The sequence below is a fragment of the Dermacentor variabilis genome, chromosome 3 (genome assembly GCF_050947875.1).
Source record: "Dermacentor variabilis isolate Ectoservices chromosome 3, ASM5094787v1, whole genome shotgun sequence".
Lineage (NCBI taxonomy): Eukaryota > Metazoa > Arthropoda > Arachnida > Ixodida > Ixodidae > Dermacentor > Dermacentor variabilis.
The window spans coordinates 69,334,417-69,353,969 of record NC_134570.1 but is presented as its reverse complement, the minus strand read 5'-3'; the positions used below and the strand labels follow the sequence as shown (position 1 = coordinate 69,353,969).

Below are 19,553 nucleotides of genomic sequence, written 5' to 3'. Positions count from 1 at the left end.
AAGGCTTTGCAAATGCTCCGTTGTATCCGGTGGGATTCCTTCGATGTACCCCGCACCTCCACCACAAAACTGTTACGGTTAATGTGAAACTGGCTTTATTTAAGGGACGAGATTGATGGTGAAGTCAAGATGGCGTCCCGAGGCTGCACACGCTAACGTCTTCTTCCTCTTCTGCTCGCCCGGCTCATGCCGTAGCAATATATATATATATATATATATATATATATCATACATCTGCGGAAAGTCAGAACGAATAAAATGAAAAATGAAACGGTTATTTAAAGATTTTGAGCTATAACTGATAACATATTGAAAAATTAAAAAGCACTACCGTGTTCCGCCATGTGTCCTCTGATTGCGAATTCTTCCATACCCGCCATCAGTCTCAGCCAACCTAAGCCATAAAAAAAAAGAAAAAAATCCGCCCAACGTGGGGCTCGAACCCACGACCCTGAGATTAAGAGTCTCATGCTCTACCGACTGAGCTAGCCGGGCACCGACAGCAGCGCCAGCATGGGACCATGCCAAGCTAATCCTTCGCATAAGTAAGGAAGAGGCAGGGTGGCTAGAAGAGGGTAGTGAGGGATCAAACAAAACGTTCCCAATCCGGACGCCTACGTTTCATGTGTATTAAAAAGTGTAAGAAATAGTTTAAATATAATTTGGTGCCATCTTGTGACGGCCATCATAAGTTCTAGTGTGTTGCACGACTTTGAACCAAGGGTATAAAAAAAAAGCATTTGCGAGTATTATCTCAGCAACCTTCGGTTTGCCGATGACATTGTTCTATTCAGCAACAATGCAGACGAATTACAACAAATGATTGAGGACCTTAACAGAGAGAGTGTAAGAGTGGAGTTGAAGATTAATACGCAGAAGACAAAGATAATGATAAATAGCCGGGCAAGGGAACAAGATTTCAACATCGCCAGTCAGCCTCTAGAGTCTGTGAAGGAGTACGTTTACCTAGGTCAATTAATCATAGGAACCCTCATCATGAGAAGGAAACTCATAAAAGAATAAAAATGGGTTGGATCGCATACGGCAGACATTGTCAGCTCCTGACTGGAAGCTTACCATTATCATTGAAAAGGAAGGTGTTCAACCGGTGCATTTTACCAGTGCTGACATATGGGGCAGAGACTTGGAGACTGACAAAGAAGCTTGAGAACAAGTTGAGGACTGCGCAAAGAGCGATAGAACGAAGATTGCTAGATGTAACGTTAAGAGACAGCAAGAGAGCGGTTTGGATCAGAGAGCAAACGGGTATAGCCGATGTTCTAATTGACATTAAGAGAAAAAACATGGAGCTGGACAGGTCATGTAATGCGCCGGTTAGATAACCGTTGGACCATTAGAGTTACAGAATGGGCTCCGAGAGAAGGAAAACGCAGTCGAGGACGGCAAAAGACGAGGTGGAAAGATGAAATTAGGAAATTCGCGGGCGGTAGTTGGAATCAGTTGGCACAGGACAGGGGCAATAGGAGATTGCAGAGAGAGGCCTTCGTCCTGCAGTGAACATAAAACATGATGATGATGATGATGATGATGATGATGATGTCACCTCTTACAAGCGGTGATGGCAACAAAAATTAAATTCATTTCCGCCAGTAATCACCCCTGCGTAACAATACGGCAGCGCCCACGCTGCCCGTTTCAATCACGATTAGAGTGTACCAGCTAGTACACTCTAATCACGATATACTCGCTCTCTGCGGTGACAGAAAAAAAAAAGTAAATTAATAGATAGAGAAAAATTTGCCGTTACGTAGCCTCATCTCACGCTGAGGGCTAAGTCAGTCATGTTTTATCGCTATTATCGGAGTGAATTGCTTGGCTTGACGCTGTTAGGCCTACAACGGCAATACTGTTTTTTTTATATTTGTTATTTTTTTTGGGGGGGCGTAGTATTGTACTTTGTTACTCTTTCCCCAGTGTCGCCTCCAAGTGGTTGTTTCACACCGCGAGGCGGCGACAGCGTCTGGTCGTCGCGTCTCTTGAATATCGCGGGCGTAGGCCTATAGAGTCACAGACAAGCGCAGTGCCTGATGATCGACGTAGGCCCGAAAGCAGGTGAAACTTCAAACAAAAGGCCGTTGCGCTCAGTCGGCCGCCAGCGAGGTGTGTGACACACATGTGAAGCTTCTGCCTAAGACGCGCGCTGTACATTGAAACCTGCCACAATAAGTTTCAGCGGAAGACGGCTATTCAGCGTATTGCGGTGATTGACGGCGCGTGTCCGATGAACAGGGGCTTCGGGGGCTATACTGATCGAGGATGGCAGTAGCAACGCTGGTGGTGAAATCTTATGACGCTTCGTGCAACTATATATAATTCCTTCGAGACTATTTTTTATTCTACCTTTTTTTTTTTACTTCAAGCGTTCTCGTAGAATAAAATTAAGGAACTGAACGTTAACAGTTCCGCATATCGCTACCGGCGTTTTACGACAGCAGTTAATCAGATACATAACCTCCTAGATAGCGGCAGATTATGCAACGGGTATTTATCCCCATGGTTGAACTTTGCGCCTCAATTAGATGGCGCCACCATCGCGGCTGTTCACATACGTAAACGTCGTGCCTCACGTTTTATTGACAGCGTTCAGCGAATACACGCAAAGTGCCTCGAGCGGCCAGTCGCGCGGCAATCTTGCGTGTATTGGCGGGCTTCTTTCACGCTTGGAAAAACGCTTTTATGCAGCTCGCATTGCGCAACGGAGGAAGCTGCATCGGGGGTTTTAAGTGCGAAGCGTTTCTTGGCGAACATTTGCCACTTTAACAGTATCTATCCTATACAGCCGACTATACGTCTTGCTGCTGTCATGGTCGTTTCGTTTTGGTATGTGCCAGAATTGGCACAGTATGACAAGAGTCTATGACGAATACAAATGATAGGTCGTGACATGAATGTGGTGAAATGCGCGTCATGTAGGTCATGAAACAGCCGCCTACGTCTTGGTGCTCTCATTGTCTTAACTTGGTAGGCTGCTCGCACACTGGTTCGCATAACATCATGATCTGCCGGCTTTTTTCATTTTTCTCATTGACACGTTTCATCTAATTAGAATATTTAGGAAGTTGATTAATTAATTGAGTCTAATTATGCAATTAGGCGGAATGCAAAAAAATTATATGAGTATCCCCAAGCGACAGCGAACAACATTACCTTGGTAATGAATAGCTAAGCGGCATTTGCATATCTTAATATCTTGGTGCACTATAGTTGGGACAGCGTGTATATACGTTACTTTAGAGTTACTCTGCATTAGATCGAAATTATTTTCCTTACAGATACATGTAAAACGTGGAAACACTTTCGAGGCAACCACTAGACCGATTTGAAAGAAATTTGTGTCATTAAAAACAGAAAGTTAAATTCTAGGAACTCCAGTAAACGAAATTTATGTGGGACGTCAAATTTCTCTCTAATGTCTTTAGGTATCTACAGTTAGAGTTCGAAATATGTAGTATAATATTTTCCTTCTTTCTGCAAAATTTGAAGGTTCTGTGGCTAATGACTTATTCTATATATATATATATATATATATATATATATATATATATATATATATATATATATATATATATATATATATAATGCATATGCGAAGAAAAGTCAGAAACAAAACAAATTTAAAGTGTAACATGATTATTAAATGTTTTTGAGCTAGACTGATAACATATGGAAAAATTATAAAAGCATAACCGTGTTCTCTCTCATACGTATCCTCTGATTGCCAATTCTTCCATACCAGCTATCAAAGTCTCACGCCACCTCAACCACAGAAAAGAAAAAAAACCCGCCCAACCTGGGACTCGAACCCACGACCCTGAGATTAAGAGTCTCATGCTCTACCGACTGAGCTAGCCGGGCCTGCATAGCAGGGTCATCATTGGATCGTGCCAAGCTAATCCTTCGCTATACCTTCGCATAAGCAAGGAAGAGGCAAGGTGGCTAGAAGAGAGAAATGAGGGATTAAACAAAACGTTCACAATCCGGACGCCTACGTTTCGTCTGGATTAAGAAGTGTAAAAAGTAGTTCAAATATAATTTGGTGCCACCTTGTAACGGCTATCATAAGTTCTAGTTTGTTGCACAACTTTGAACCAAGGGTATAATAATAATAAAAAACTTGCGAGTATTACCTCTTACAAACGGCCGTTGCAACAAAAATTGTGCGAGCTTTCATTAAATACATTTCCGGCAGTTATCGCCATTGCGTAACATTATGGCAGCGCCCACGCTGCCCTGTTTCAATCACGATATACTAGCTCTCTGCCGTGACAGGAAAACATAAAGTAAATAAAGAAATAGAAAAAATCAGCCTTCGCGTAGCCTGATCTCACGCTGAGGGCTAAGTCAGCATTATTGAAATGAACTGCTTGGTTTGACGCTGCTAGGCCTAAAACGTTATTTTTGTTTGTTTGTTTGTTTGTTTGTTTTTTCAGGCGTAGCATAGTACTTTGTTACTACTTTTCACGATGTCGCCCCCAAGTGGTTGCCCCCACACCGCGAGGCGACAGCGTCTGCCCGTCGCGTCTCTTGATTATCGAGTGCGTGGAGACATCGAAACCTGTCATATATAATAAGTTTCAGTGGATAACAGCTATTCAGCGTTTTGGGGCGATAATTGGAGCGTGTCTGATGAAGTAAACAGGGGCTTCGGTATCTACTGCGTTGCTCACTAACGAGACCTTACGAAAGCAGAAGAGACGTGCTACCACGTCCAATAGGCGTCGCGTGTGGCGACCCGAAGAAGGGAGTGGGCGCACAGCAGACGAAATTCTCACGTGCATGGCGAGCACCCATCGTCGTCGGACTTCAGCAGAGTAGCCACGGGCATCGTCGTGTTGCACAGTGATCCGATAATAAAGACGTGTATGATTGCTTCGACAGGGCTTGCGCGTAAGCTATATAATAAATGCGATAGCCAATTATTGGCGCCCTCCTAAGAAAAATGTCATCGACTCGCATCGATGGATAAATGAGTGCGGGGGGGAAAATCCGGAGAGACCTGTCTTGCGATGAATTCCGCGTGAGAGTTGGTATAGATGTGGAATGAAATGGGTCAACGTGTAGAAAACTGTGTTCTCCATACCCCGCGCTTTTGAAAGTTTGCAACGTTTAGCGACTCGTTAGCGACATTTTCGCACCTTCTCTCAGTTCAGATTTCTTGCGTGTCAAAAATACTGTGCGTTGGAAAAGTAGTCGCAGTTCCGAGGTGTGATAGGATTTTTATGCCTAATATGAATACTTAAGCGAAAATTAAATATATTGGGGACCCGTTTTTCGACTGTCCTCATCTGAACATGACTCAGCTGGCTCATCCACTCCAGTGGCGTCATCGCGCTTTCTCACTAGGATGGTGCATCGTTCATCTACCGACGGAGCGTTTCAGATAGCAGATGTAATTAGAGGTCAATGCCAGAAGCAGGTTCCTCTCGCGTGCTGGGCAATTCAACGTATACCGTAGTAGGAATATACGGATGCAGGAGCCCCGAAAACTCAAGCTCAACTCATTTCATGGCTAAAAACTTGCAAAAAGGGCACACTATGAGTCACTCTTCTTTACCACAACAAAAAGAATGAGTTTAGAATTCAATATGTTATTTTTATATTATTATTGTAACGAGACACGTCGTTGTGATGACCATACATGGGTCTTGAAATAGGCTCAATTTCCTCACTTAAAGTAAAATAATGCAGCATGTATTTTACTGGTCGATTTACCAGTCCCAGGTTGGTATTCCATAAAATGTTCATCAAGATCGGCGGTAATTATTTTTTAAACTGCCTATAAGATGTTCCAATTTTTGCTATCTTTGCAATTTTGGCGTTTTTGGATTTTATAACGAAACACATACGTGGTGTAGAAGATGCGCACTTCCTTTTTAGTTTTCGAGAAACCTTTTGTAGATTTGTCAGAAATACTTTTCAGCTTCACCGCCTTAGCTAAAATGCCTCCCCCCCCCCCTCCAAAAAAATATTGAGCGGTCCGAGTCAGAGTGAAGGCAGTTCTTCAAAAACAAAAGTGCGGTAATTTTTCAATAAAAGAAACTTACTATATGTGAGACATAAATTTAACTTCCCGTGGACGAGCTGTGTAGATTTACCGAAAACAGAAACCCGGCGGGGTGGAATGCGTTAATTTTAGCGTGACATGGTTTCGAATTTGTAAAATCTGGAAGTCGTTAAGCGCTCTTTTCCAACTTTAGTGAAAGGAGTTCTTTTTTTTTTTTTTTCAGGAAATCCATGTCAAGTTTCGCGAGACGAAGGTTGATTCCTCTCTACAGAGACATTTTCCCGCCTCATATAAAGCTTTCGCCGAGAACTAAATATAGTAAGGACCCCCCTTAGCCTGTCCTTATCTGAACACACCCACCCATAGTGGTCACTCGTGGACCTTTGCGTATTACCACGCGCACGCTATCGAGGGACGCACGGCGGGTAAAAAGGTGACGTGAGACTGAAAGCCGAAGCATAACAGCAAATGAAGGACCGCAGAAACGGAGAGTGAGGCTACAGTAACGGTTACCATGAAAAATACTATACTTATGAAATAAACCTAGAATTTTTCTTAAACTCAAGCCGTTTGACGCCACTCTATTTGCATTTCTCTCGGAACGCGATTTTAGGACACCTTTCTTCTTTTTTCTAAGGATGCTGGGAGTATGTAAAATAAATTTTGTGAACAGTTCAGTTAGCGCAACTACAACTTTGGAACTGCAGTGAATATCCTAAAGCCGATGAGAGATTAGTAATCAAATAAAAAGCACGTCATAGCAGCCGTCGCACAATGACAAAGAAGAAGAAAAAGAAGTTCTTGCCTTATGATTGCTTTAGGTATCTACAGAGTTAGAGTTCCAAATAAGATTGTCCTTCTTTCTGCATAATTTCAAGGTTCTGTAACTAATAATCTACATATATATATATATATATATATATATATATATATATATATATATATATATATATATATATATATATATATATATATATATATATATATATATATATATGATACATTTGCGAGAAGTCAGAAAGAAAATTAAAAATGACACATGGTTATTTAAAGATTTTGAGCTATAACTGATAACATAATGAAAAATTAAAAAGCACTACCGTGTTCCGCCATGTGTCCTCTGATTGCGAATTCTTCCATACTCGCCATCAGTTTCAGCCAACCTAAACCATTAAAAAAAACCCGCCCAACGTGGGGCTCGAACCCACGACCCTGAGATTAAGAGTCTCATGCTCTACCGACTGAGCTAGCCGGGCACCGACAGCAGCGCCATCATGGGATCATGCCAAGCTAATCCTTCGCATAAGTAAGGAAGAGGCAGGGTGGCTAGAAGAGGGTAGTGAGGAATCAAACAAAACGTTCCCAAACCGGACGCCTACGTTTGATCTGGATTAAAAAGTGTAAGAAGTAGTTTAAATATAATTTGGATGCCGTCTTGTAACTGTCATCATACATTCTAGTGTGTTGGACAACCCTAAACCAAGGGTATAAAAAAAGCATCTGCGAGTATTATCTCAGCAACCTTCGGTTTGCCAATGACATTGTTCTATTCAGCAACGATGCAGACGAATTACAACAAATGATTGAGGACCTTAAGAGGGAGAGTGTAAGAGTGGGGTTGAAGATTAATACGCAGAATACAAAGATAATGATAAATAGCCGGGCGAGGGAACAAGATTTCAAGATCGCCAGTCAGCCTCTAGAGTCTGTGAAGGAGTACGTTTACCTAGGTCAATTAATCACAGGGAACCCTGATCATGAGAAGGAAATTCACAGAAGAATAAAAATGGGTTGGATCGCATACGGCAGACATTGTCAGCTCCTGACTGGAAGCTTACCATTATCATTGAAAAGGAAGGCGTATAATCAGTGCATTTTACCAGGGCTGATATATGGGGCGGAGACTTGGAGAGTGACAAAGAAGCTTCAGAACAAGTTAAGGACCGCGCAAAGAGCGATAGAACGAAAATTGCTAGACATAACGTTAAGAGACAGAAAGAGAGCGGTTTGGATCAGAGAGCAAACGAGTATAGCCGATATTCTAATTGATATTAAGAGAAAGAAATGGAGCTGGACAGGTCATGTAATGCGCCGGTTAGGTAACCGTTGGCCCATTAGAGTTGTAGAATGGGCTTAAAGGGAAGGGAAACGCAGTCGAGGACGGCAGAAGACAAGGTGGAGAGATAAAATTAGGAAATTCGCGGGCGCTAGTTGGAATCGGTTGTCGCAGGACAGGGGTAATTGCAGATTGCAGGGAGGGGCCTTCGTCCTGCAGTGGGCATAAAAGATTATTATTATTATTATTATTATTATTATTATTATTATTATTATTATTATTATTATTATTATTATTATTATTATTATTATTATTATTATTATTATTATTATTATGCCACCTCTTACAAGCGGTGATTACAATAAAAATTATGCGAGCTTTCATTAATTCATTTCCGCCAGTAATCGCCACTGCGTAACAATATGACAGCGCCACGCTGCCCGTTTAAATCACGATTAGTGTACTAGTCTAGTACACTCTAATCACGATATATCGCTCTCTGTCGTGACAGAAAAAAAGTAAATTAATAAATATATAAAAATCTGCCTTCGCGTAGCCTCATCTTACGCTGAGGGCTAAGTCAATCATGTTTTATGACGCTGTTAGGCCTAAAACGGTAATACTGTTTTTTGTTTGTGTTCTTTGTTTGTTTGTTTTTTCCGGCGTAGTATTGTACTTTGTTACTCCTTTCCCCGATGTCGCCTCCAAGTGGTTGTTTCACACCGCGAGGCGGCGACAGCGTCTGGTCGTCGCGTCTCTTGAATATCGCGGGCGTAGGCCTATAGAGTCACAGACAAGCGCAGTGCCTGATGATCGACGTAGGCCCGAAAGCAGGTGAAACTTCAAACAAAAGGCCGTTGTGCTCAGTCGGCCGCCAGCGAGGTGTGTGACACACATGTGGAGCTTCTGCCTAAGACGCGCGCTATACATCGAAACCTGCCATAATAAGTTTCAGCGGAAGACGGCTATTCAGCGTATTGCGGTGATTGAAGGCGCGTGTCTGATGAACAGGGGCTTCGGGGGCTATACTGATCGAGGATGGCAGTAGCAACGCTGGTGGTGAAATCTTATGACGCTTCGTGCAACTATATAATTTCTTCGAGACTATTTTTTATTCTTCCTTTTTTTTTTTACTTCAAGCGTTCTCGTAGAATAAAATTAAAGAACTGAACGTTAACAGTTCCGCATATCGCTACCGGCGTTTTACGACAGCAGTTAATCAGATACATAACCTCCTAGATAGTGGCAGATTATGCAATGGGTATTTATCCCCTGGTTGAACTTTGCGCCTCAATTAGATGGCGCCACCATCGCGGCTGTTCGCATACGTAAACGTCGTGCCTCACGTTTTGTTGACAGCATTCAGCGAATACACGCAAAGTGCCTCGAGTGGCCAGTCGCGCGGCAATTTTGCGTGCATTGGCGGGCTTCTTTCACGCTTGGAAAAACGCTTTTATGCAGCTCGCATTGCGCAACGAGGAAGCTGCATCGGGGGTTTTAAGTGCGAAGCATTCCTTGGCGAACATTTGCCCCTTTAACAGTATCTATCTATACAGCCGACTACGTCTTGCTGCTGTCATGGTGGTGTCGTTTTGGTATGTGCCAGGATTGGCGCAGTGTGACAAGAGTCTATGACGAATACAAATGATAGGTCGTGACATGAATGTGGTGAAATGCGCCTCATGTAGGTCATGAAAGAGCCGCCTACGTCTTGGTGCTCTCATTGTCTTAACTTGGTAGGCTACTCGCACACTGCTTCGCATAACATCATGATCTGCCGGCTTTTTTCTTATTGCTCTACAATTTTCTCATTGACAGGTTTCATCTAATTATAATATTTGAGAAGTTGATTAATTAATTGAGACTAATTATGCAATTAGGCGGAATGCAAAAAAAATATTACATGACTATTCCCAAGCGACGGCGAACAACATTACCTTGGTAATGAATAGCTAAGCGGCATTTGCATATTTTTAAATCTTGGTGCATGATAGTTGGGACAGCGTGTATATACATAACTTTAGAATTACTCTACATTAGATCGAAATTATTTTCCTTACAGATACATGTAAAACGCGGAAACACTTTTGAGGCAACCACTAGACCGATTTGAAAGAAATTTGTCTCATTAAAAACAGAAAGTTCAATTCTAGGAACTCCGGTAAGCGAAATTTCTATTTAGGACGTCAAATTTCTGTCTTAGATTTTTTACGTATCTACAGTTAGAGTTCCAAATGTGCAGTATAAGATTTTTCTTCTTTCTGCAAAATTTGAAGGTTCTGTGACTAATAAATTTATACATGTATATATATTGTAACGACGTGGGATCGACGAGTATGCGTAGCAGCACCGCCAAGAAACGCACTTTATCAGTCGTCCAAGGGAACAACAACAACGTCTTCTTCGTTTCCCCCGCTTCACCTAAAAACGCGCGCTACTTCAGCGTCGTCCCCACTGGCGCATACCCGCTGAATAATGGTTCTGCCAGATATAGTTGCGTCATTTGCTCCCCCTTTAGAAAAGATCATCGTCCCGATGATAGAGGCTTGGAAGGCAGCGGTAAAGAACTGCGCAGTCTTGGCAGTCCTCATAGTACGGCTTCATACGCAGCACGTGAACGACCTCGGGTAAATGCCGTCGGCGCTTTGAACAGTGCGAGCTGTCAGGAACGACTTCGTAGTTGACGTCACTGATGCGTCGGAGAACTATGTAGGGCCCGAAGTATTTACGTAGGAGCTTTTCAGAGAGCCCACGCTGTCGAATAGGTGTCCAGACCCACACTTTGTCGCCGATGTTGTATGTTACGGCTTTGTGCCGAAGATTGTAGCGTCTGGCGTCAATGTCCTGCTGTTCGTGGATTCGCAGACGCGCAAGCTGCCTAGCTGCCTCTGCTCGGTGTGTTATCTCTTCAGCACCCGTTTCGTTGTCGTCAAATTCATGAGGGAGCATTGCATCTAATGTTGTTGTAACCTCACGGCCGTATACGAGACTGAAGGGCGTCTTGCGAGTGGTCTCTTGACGAGCCGTATTGTACGCGAAGGTGACATAAGGTAAAACCTCGTCCCAGTTCCTATGCTCTACATCTACGTACATGCTTATCATATCAGCCAATGTCCTATTGAGTCGTTCTGTCAGTCCGTTTGTTTGAGGGTGATACGCTGTTGTCTTTCGGTGGGCGGTACCACTTAGACGTAGAACGATATCTAAAAACTGGGCCATGAACGCAGTACCTCTGTCCGTGACGACTACTGCGGGAGCGCCATGCCTTAAAACGATGGATTCCAGAAAAAATCGTGCCGCTTCATCTGCTGTTGCCCGTTGCAGGGCACTTGTCTCGGCATATCTAGTGAGATAATCCGTGGCAACGATTATCCACCTATTACCAGTAGTAGACGTCGGGAAGGGGCCCAGAAAGTCCATGCCTACTTGTGCAAATGGTGTGGCCGGTACGTCAACAGGGTGCAGTAAGCCGGCTGGTTTGACGGATGGCGGTTTACGACGTTGGCAATCCAGACATGTCTGAACGTAGCGTTTAACGACCGCAGTAAGTCTCGGCCAGTAGTACTTCTGCCGAATCCGTGCCAATGTGCGAGTGTAGCCCAAGTGCCCAGCAGTCGGCTCGTTGTGGCAGGCGTTTAAGATTTCACGTCGAAGCGGTGATGGAACAACAAGTAAGTAGTTGCTGCCGCTAGGCGAGAAGTTCTTCTTGTAGAGGACGTTGCGACGCAAGCAGTATGATGCCACCCCTCTTGCAAAGAGCCTCGGCACGCGGTTGGTTCGTCCTTCGAGGTAATCAATAAGCGGCAGCAATTCAATGTCATCCCGTTGCTGGCGTGAAAGATCGGCAGTATCCACGAGTCCCAGAAAAACCGTGTCGTCATCGTCTTGTGCTGCCGGCTCAACAGGAGACCGAGAAAGGCAGTCGGCGTCTGCGTGCCGTTTTCCCGACTTGTATGTAACAACAAAGTCGAACTCTTGGAGTCGAAGACTCCAGCGTGCGAGCCGGCCGGAAGGATCTTTCAAATTAATGAGCCAGCAGAGGGAATGGTGGTCACTAACGACGGTGAAAGACCGACCATACAAATACGGACGAAATTTCAGAACTGCCCATACCATTGCGAGGCATTCTTTTTCAGTGGTGGAGTAGTTAGCTTCGGCTCGGGATAGTGTCCTACTGGCGTAAGCAATCACCTTTTCGCTGTCGCCCTGCCATTGTACTAGCACCGCCCCTAGACCGACATTACTAGCGTCTGTATGCAATATCGTCGGGGCTTCCTCATCGAAGTGTGCTAATACGGGAGGCGATTGCATGCGTTGCCGGAGCTCGTGGAATGCCCGCTGCTGGTCTTCGCCCCAAGTAAAAGGCATATCGTCTCGGGTGAGCTGTGTTAACGGCCATGCGATACGCGAGAAATTAGCAATAAATCGCCGGTAATATGCACAGAGTCCCAGAAAACGTCGCACGGCTTTTTTGTCTGATGGAATCGGGAAATTAGCGACGGCGGCAATTTTATCCGGATCAGGTCGGACCCCTTGGCAACTGACGACGTGACCGAGGAACTGGAGCTCATGAAAACCAAAATGGCACTTCTCAGGCTTCAAAGTAAGACCGGCAGAGCGTATCGCTTCAAAAACAGTTTTCAGCCTTCGTAAGTGTTCGTCGAACGTTGCGGAAAAGACAATCACGTCATCCAAGTACACCAGGCATGTTTGCCATTTGAGTCCGGAGAGCGTCCATTAGACGCTGAAATGTTGCTGGCGCCGAACACAAACCGAAAGGAAGTACCTGAAATTCATAAAGTCCGTCAGGCGTCACAAAGGCTGTTTTCTCACGGTCTCTCTCATCCACTTCGATCTGCCAATAACCGCTTTTCAAGTCCATTGAGGAAAAGTAGCACGAGTTTCGCAACCTATCCAAGGAATCATCAATACGCGGCAGCGGATAAACGTCCTTCTTTGTGACCTGATTGAGCTTCCGATAGTCGACGCAGAAGCGCAGGCTACCGTCCTTCTTCTTCACTAAAACTACAGGTGATGCCCACGGACTATTAGATGGTCGAATAACGCCATCTTCTAGCATCGTCTTCACTTGTTTTTGTATCGCTTCGCGTTCCTTTGGGGCCACACGATAAGGGTTTTGTCGGATGGGTCTGGCGTCGACATCAGTAATGATGCGGTGTTTCGTAAGGGGCGTTTGACCAACTCGTGACGCAGAGGAGAAACAGCCCTGGTACTGCTTGATGAGCTCAAGCAGACGATTCCGCTCAACGGCCGTTAACGTCGGATTAACGTCTACAATAGGTGCAGCTGTGTGGACTGTAGAGGCCGACTCCTGCGCTAAGTGGCAGTCTTGTATTTCTGTCACTTCGTCGAAATAGGCGACAGCAGTGCCTCTAACGATGTGTCGGCGCTCCCTACTAAAATTTGTCAGCAAGAGTTCGGCGCTTCCGTCGATTACATTGATAAGTGCTCTGGCAATGAACACACCGCAATTCAGTGCTAGCGCACTGATGTGTTCAGCTACTCCAGTCCCACTTTGCAGGCTGTCACAGCGCACCTGTACGAGGGAGCAACTCCGCGGCAAAAGTATGACGTCGTCCGCGGCAATACGTAAGCGAGGTTGTTGTGGCTTCTCATGGGTGACATGATCCGAACTCGTAGCAAAAGTGACGCTTCTGTCACGGATGTTAATCACGGCGCCGTACTCCCGTAGAAAATCCATGCCCAGTATAAGTTCTTTACAACACTCAGTAAGGATGACGAGGGTGACGACGAAGGTTGAACCGGCGATTAAGAGTCGGGCCGTGCATTTCCCGACAGGTGTCATCAACTGACCTCCGGCGGTTCTTATGTTGGGCCCGTGCCATGGTGTCTTCACCTTCCTCAGTTTGTCAGCGACCTGTAAGTTAAGGATTGAAAAATGGGAGCCAGTGTCAACCAGAGCGGCTATTTCGTGACCGTCAATGCAAACGATGAGCTCGGCGCTGACGATGTCAGTTACGTCTTTCGTACTTCTATTCGTCGTATTCGTCGTTGTGCTGGGCGTCTTTTTCGTCAATGTAGTCTTCACGTCGTCGTTCGTCGATAACGGGGGATGTGGAGCAGTTAGAGTATTGGCAACCTCACCCCCGGAGGTCGCTGCGGCTAGTTTCCCCGTCGAGGGCTAGGCGATCTGCCCCTAGTGACGTCGGCAAAGCTGCGACGAGTCGGCGAATTGTAGCGCGCCGGAGATGGAGAAGGAGAACGTGGTCGGGGCGTCGTCGTCTTTGGTGGCTGACTGTTCACAGGAGCGTCGTTGTAAGCGCGTCGACCGTCGTACGGAGAATAAGCATAGTTGGCAGGAAAGCTTGGTTGTTGAGCGGCGCGATAGTTGTTCCATTGGCGGCAAACTCTATAGACGTGTCCAGCTTCACCACAATGGTAGCACACTGGTCGACGGTCGACGGTGCGCCACAAATCGGTTTTCCGGCGCTGGTAGTTCGGCGGTAACTCTCCATGGAGCCAAGGGGTGGCGTGCGCATGTCGAAAATACGGCGTTGTTTGTGCTGGCATGATCGGCGGGGTCGGTAGAGTCGACGAGGGTGACGATGTCGGCTCTATTTGTGGCGTAGGTGGTGTTGTAGTTATGGGTGTCAACGGCGTTGAAGTTGCGTTGAGTGGACGGCGGACAGCTTCCGCATAAGTGAGGCGCCGCGGAACGTTGCCACAGTCTGGCGCTGAAAAAGCTTGCCGGACTTCTTCCCGGACGACATCAGCAACAAAAGATAACGCTGGCGTCGGTTCCGTAGGCGCAACCACAAAGCCGAGCTGCCGAAGCTCTTCTCGCACCACTTCGCGGACAACTTCACGCAGAGACATGTCGTTACTCGCAGCCAGTACGGAAGTGTTCGCCGTCGAGTTGCCCATGTCATGCTGGTGGTATCGTTGATGCAGGGCCCGTTCAATGGCTGTAGCCTCTTTTGTGAACTGTGCCACTGTTGTCGGTGGATTTCTCACAAGGCCGGCAAACAGTTGCTCCTTCACTCCTCGCAGGAGATATCGCAGCTTTCTTTCCTCTGGCATGTCTGGGTCTGCCCTACGGAAAAGACGGGCCATGTCTTCTGAGAACATAGCAACACTCTCATTGGGCTTTTGAACGCGGATTTCAAGGAGACGCTGCGCGTTTTCCCTCCTGTCGATGCTTGAAAAGGTATCCAGCAGCTGTGCGCGGAAGTCGTCCCACGTGGCAAAGCTCCTCTCCCGGTTTACGTACCACGTACGAGCATTGTCCTTCAAATAGAAATAGACACTCGAGAGTTTGTCCGCCGAGCTGGTCTTATGGTTATACTGGGCGACGCGCTCGAACTGGTCTAGCCAATCTTGGACGTCTTCAAAGGCATCACCATGAAAGCTCTCCGGGACCATAGGATTCTGTAGCGTTACTTGCGATGGAGCTGCGGTGGCCATGTTATTTGTAGGAGGCAAACGATTTCTCGAAGTTTCTTGCAGCGGACTGGACTCGGGCGCTAAGCCTAGCAGGCGACGACTGAAGCGGTGGACCGGTGTTTCGATGCGCGATGGTGATTCCGGGCTCGATCGTCGGCTCCGCGAAGGGGTGCCAAGCATGAAGAATACCCCGCACCTCCACCAGTGTAACGACGTGGGATCGACGAGTATGCGTAGCAGCACCGCCAAGAAACGCACTTTATCAGTCGTCCAAGGGAACAACAACAACGTCTTCTTCGTTTCCCCCGCTTCACCTAAAAACGCGCGCTACTTCAGCGTCGTCCCCACTGGCGCATACCCGCTGAATAATGGTTCTGCCAGATATAGTTGCGTCAATATATATATAATGCATGTGCGAAGAACAGTCAGAAACAAAACAAATTTAAAGTGAAACATCATTATTAAATGTTTTTGAGCTAAACTGAAAACGTATGGACAAATTATAAAAGCACAACCGTGTTCTCTCTCATACGTATCATCTGATTGCCAATTCTTCCATCATCATCATCATCATCATCATCAGCCTAGTTACGCCCACTGCAGGGCAAAGGCCTCTCCCATAATTCTCCAACTACCCCGGTCATGTACTAATTGTGGCCATGTTGTCCCTGCAAACGTCTTAATGTCATCCGCCCACCTAACTTTCTGCCGCCCCCTGCTACGCATCCCTTCCCTTGGAATCCAGTCCGTAACCCTTAGTGACCATCGGTTATCTTCCCTCCTCATTACATGTCCGGCCCATGCCCATTTCTTTTTCTTGATTTCAACTAAGATGTCGTTTACCCGCGTTTGTTGCCTCACCCAATCTGCTCTTTTCTTATCCCTTAACGTTACACCCATCATTCTTCTTTCCTTGGCTCGTTGCGTCGTCCTCAATTTCAGCAGAACCCTTTTCGTAAGCCTCCAGGTTTCTGCCCCACATGTGAGTACTGGTAACACACAGCTGTTATACACTTTCCTTTTGAGGGATAGTGGCAACCTGCTGTTCATGATTTGAGAATGCCTGCCAAACGCACCCCAGCCCATTCTTATTCTTCTGGTTATTTCAGTCTCATGATCCGGATCCGTGGTCACTACCTGCCCTAAGTAGATGTATTCCCTTACCCCTTCCAGTGCTTCGCTACCTATCGTAAACTGCTGTTCTCTTCCGAGCCTGTTAAACATTACTTTAGTTTTCTGCAGATTAATTTTCAGACCCACCCTTCTGCTTTGCCTCTCCAGGTCAGTGAGCATGCATTGCAATTGGTCTCCTGAGTTACTAAGCAAGGCAATATCATCAGCGAATCGCAAGTTGCTAAGGTATTCTCCATCAACTTTTATCCCCAATTCTTCCCACTCCAGACCTCTGAATACCTCCTGTAAACATGCTGTGAATAGCATTGGAGATATCGTATCTCCCTGTCTGACGCCTTTCTTTATAGGGATTTTGTTGCTTTCTTTGTGGAGGACTACGGTGGCTGTGGAGCCGCTATAGATATCTTCCAGTATCTTTACATATGGCTCATCTACACCCTGATTCCGTAATGCCTCCATGACTGCTGAGGTTTCGACTGAATCAAACGCTTTCTCGTAATCAATGAAAGCTATATATAAGGGTTGGTTATATTCTGCACATTTCTCTATCACTTGATTGATAGTGTGAATATGGTCTATTGTTGAGTAGCCTTTACGGAATCCTGCCTGGTCCTTTCGTTGACAGAAGTCTAAGGTGTTCCTGATTCTATTTGCGATTACCTTAGTAAATACTTTGTAGGCAACGGACAGTAAGCTGATCGGTCTATAATTTTTCAAGTCCTTGGCGTCCCCTTTCTTATGGATTAGGATTATGTTAGCGTTCTTCCAAGATTCCGGTACGCTCGAGGTTATGAGGCATTGCGTATACAGGGTGGCCAGTTTCTCTAGAACAATCTGACCACCATCCTTCAACAAATCTGCTGTTACCTGATCCTCCCCAGCTGCCTTCCCCCTTTGCATAGCTCCTAAGGCTTTCTTTACTTCTTCTGGCGATACCTGTGGGATTTCGAATTCCTCTAGGCTATTCTCTCTTCCACTATCGTCGTGGGTGCCACTGGTACTGTATAAATCTCTATAGAACTCCTCAGCCACTTGAACTATCTCATCCATATTAGTAACGATATTGCCGGCTTTGTCTCTTAACGCACACATCTGATTCTTGCCTATTCCTAGTTTCTTCTTCACTGTTTTTAGGCTTCCTCCGTTCCTGAGAGCCTGTTCAATTCTATCCATATTATAGTTCCTGATGTCCGCTGTCTTACGCTTGTTGATTAACTTAGAAAGTTCTGCCAGTTCTATTCTAGCTGTAGGGTTAGAGGCTTTCATACATTGGCGTTTCTTGATCAGATCTTTCGTCTCCTGCGATAGCTTACTGGTTTCCTGTCTAACGGAGTTACCACCGACTTCTATTGCGCACTCCTTAATGGTTCCCATGAGATAGTCGTTCATTGCTTCAACACTAAGGTCCTCTTCCTGAGTTAAAGCCGAATACCTGTTCTGTAGCTTGATCCGGAATTCCTCTAGTTTCCCTCTTACCGCTAACTCATTGATTGGCTTCTTGTGTACCAGTTTCTTCCTTTCCCTCCTCAAGTCTAGGCTAATTCGAGTTCTTACCATCCTATGGTCACTGCAGCGTACCTTGCCGAGCACGTCTACATCTTGTATGATGCCAGGGTTCGCGCAGAGTATGAAGTCGATTTCATTTCTAGTCTCACCATTCGGGCTCCTCCATGTCCACTTTCGGCTAACCCGCTTGCGGAAAAAGGTGTTCATTATCCGCATATTATTCTGTTCTGCAAACTCTACTAATAATTCTCCTCTGCTATTCCTAGAGCCTATGCCATATTCCCCCACTGACTTGTCTCCAGCCTGCTTCTTGCCTACCCTGGCATTGAAGTCGCCCATCAGTATAGTGTATCTTTTTTTTTACTTTACCCATCGCCGATTCCACGTCTTCATAAAAGCTTTCGACTTCCTGGTCATCATGACTGCATGTAGGGGCATAGACTTGTACCACCTTCAATTTGTACCTCTTATTAAGTTTCACAACAAGACCTGCCACCCTCTCGTTAATGCTATAGAATTCCTGTATGTTACCAGCTATTTCCTTATTAATCAGGAATCCGACTCCTAGTTCTCGTCTCTCCGCTAAGCCCCGGTAACACAGTACATGCCCGCTTTTTAGCACTGTATATGCTTCTTTTGTCCTCCTAACCTCACTGAGCCCTATTATATCCCATTTACTACCCTCTAATTCCTCCAATAACACTGCTAGACTCGCCTCACTAGATAGATTCTTCCATACCAGCCATCAAAGTGTCAACGCCACCTCAACCGAAAAAAAAAATACCGCCCAACGTGGGGCTCGAACCCACGACCCTGAGATTAAGAGTCTCATGATCTACCGACTGAGCTAGCCGGGCATGGATCGCACTGTCATCATTGGATCGTACCAAGCTAATCCTTCGCTATAGCTTCGCATAAGCAAGGAAGAGGCAAGGTGGCTAGAAGAGAGAAGTGAGGGATTAAACAAAACGTTCACAATCCGGACGCCTACGTTTCGTCTGGATTAAGAAGTGTAAAAAGTAGCTCAAATATAATTTGGTGCCACCTTGTAACGGCTATCATAAGTTCTAGTGTGTTGCACAACTTTGAACGAAGGGTATAATAATTTTAAAAAAACTTGCGAGTATTACCTCTTACAAACGGCCATTGCAACAAAAATTGTGCGAGCTTTCATTAAATACATTTCCGGCAGTTATCGCCACTGCGTAACATTATAGCAGCGCCCACGCTGCCCCGTTTCGATCACGATATACTAGCTCCCTGCCGTGACAGGAAAACATAAAGTAAATAAAGAAATAGAAAAAATCAGCCTTCGCGTAGCCTGATCTCACGCTGAGGACTAAGACAGTATTACTGGAATGAACTGCTTGGTTTGACGCTGCTAGGCCTAAAACGTTATTTTTGTTT

The 19,553-nt window shown here is 45.5% G+C and overlaps 4 non-coding genes across 4 annotated transcripts; all 4 read right to left on the bottom strand.

Annotated features, from left to right (window-relative positions):
* Positions 1 to 422: 422 nt before the first annotated feature.
* On the bottom strand, positions 423 to 495 carry TRNAK-CUU (transfer RNA lysine (anticodon CUU)). Its single transcript has one exon. It is a non-coding gene; the product is annotated as a tRNA-Lys (tRNA).
* A 3,308-nt stretch (positions 496 to 3,803) lies between these two features.
* TRNAK-CUU (transfer RNA lysine (anticodon CUU)) lies at positions 3,804 to 3,876 on the bottom strand. The gene has a single exon. It is a non-coding gene; the product is annotated as a tRNA-Lys (tRNA).
* A 3,332-nt stretch (positions 3,877 to 7,208) lies between these two features.
* On the bottom strand, positions 7,209 to 7,281 carry TRNAK-CUU (transfer RNA lysine (anticodon CUU)). Its single transcript has one exon. It is a non-coding gene; the product is annotated as a tRNA-Lys (tRNA).
* An 11,649-nt stretch (positions 7,282 to 18,930) lies between these two features.
* TRNAK-CUU (transfer RNA lysine (anticodon CUU)) lies at positions 18,931 to 19,003 on the bottom strand. The gene has a single exon. It is a non-coding gene; the product is annotated as a tRNA-Lys (tRNA).
* Between the last annotated feature and the right edge of the window lie 550 nt (positions 19,004 to 19,553).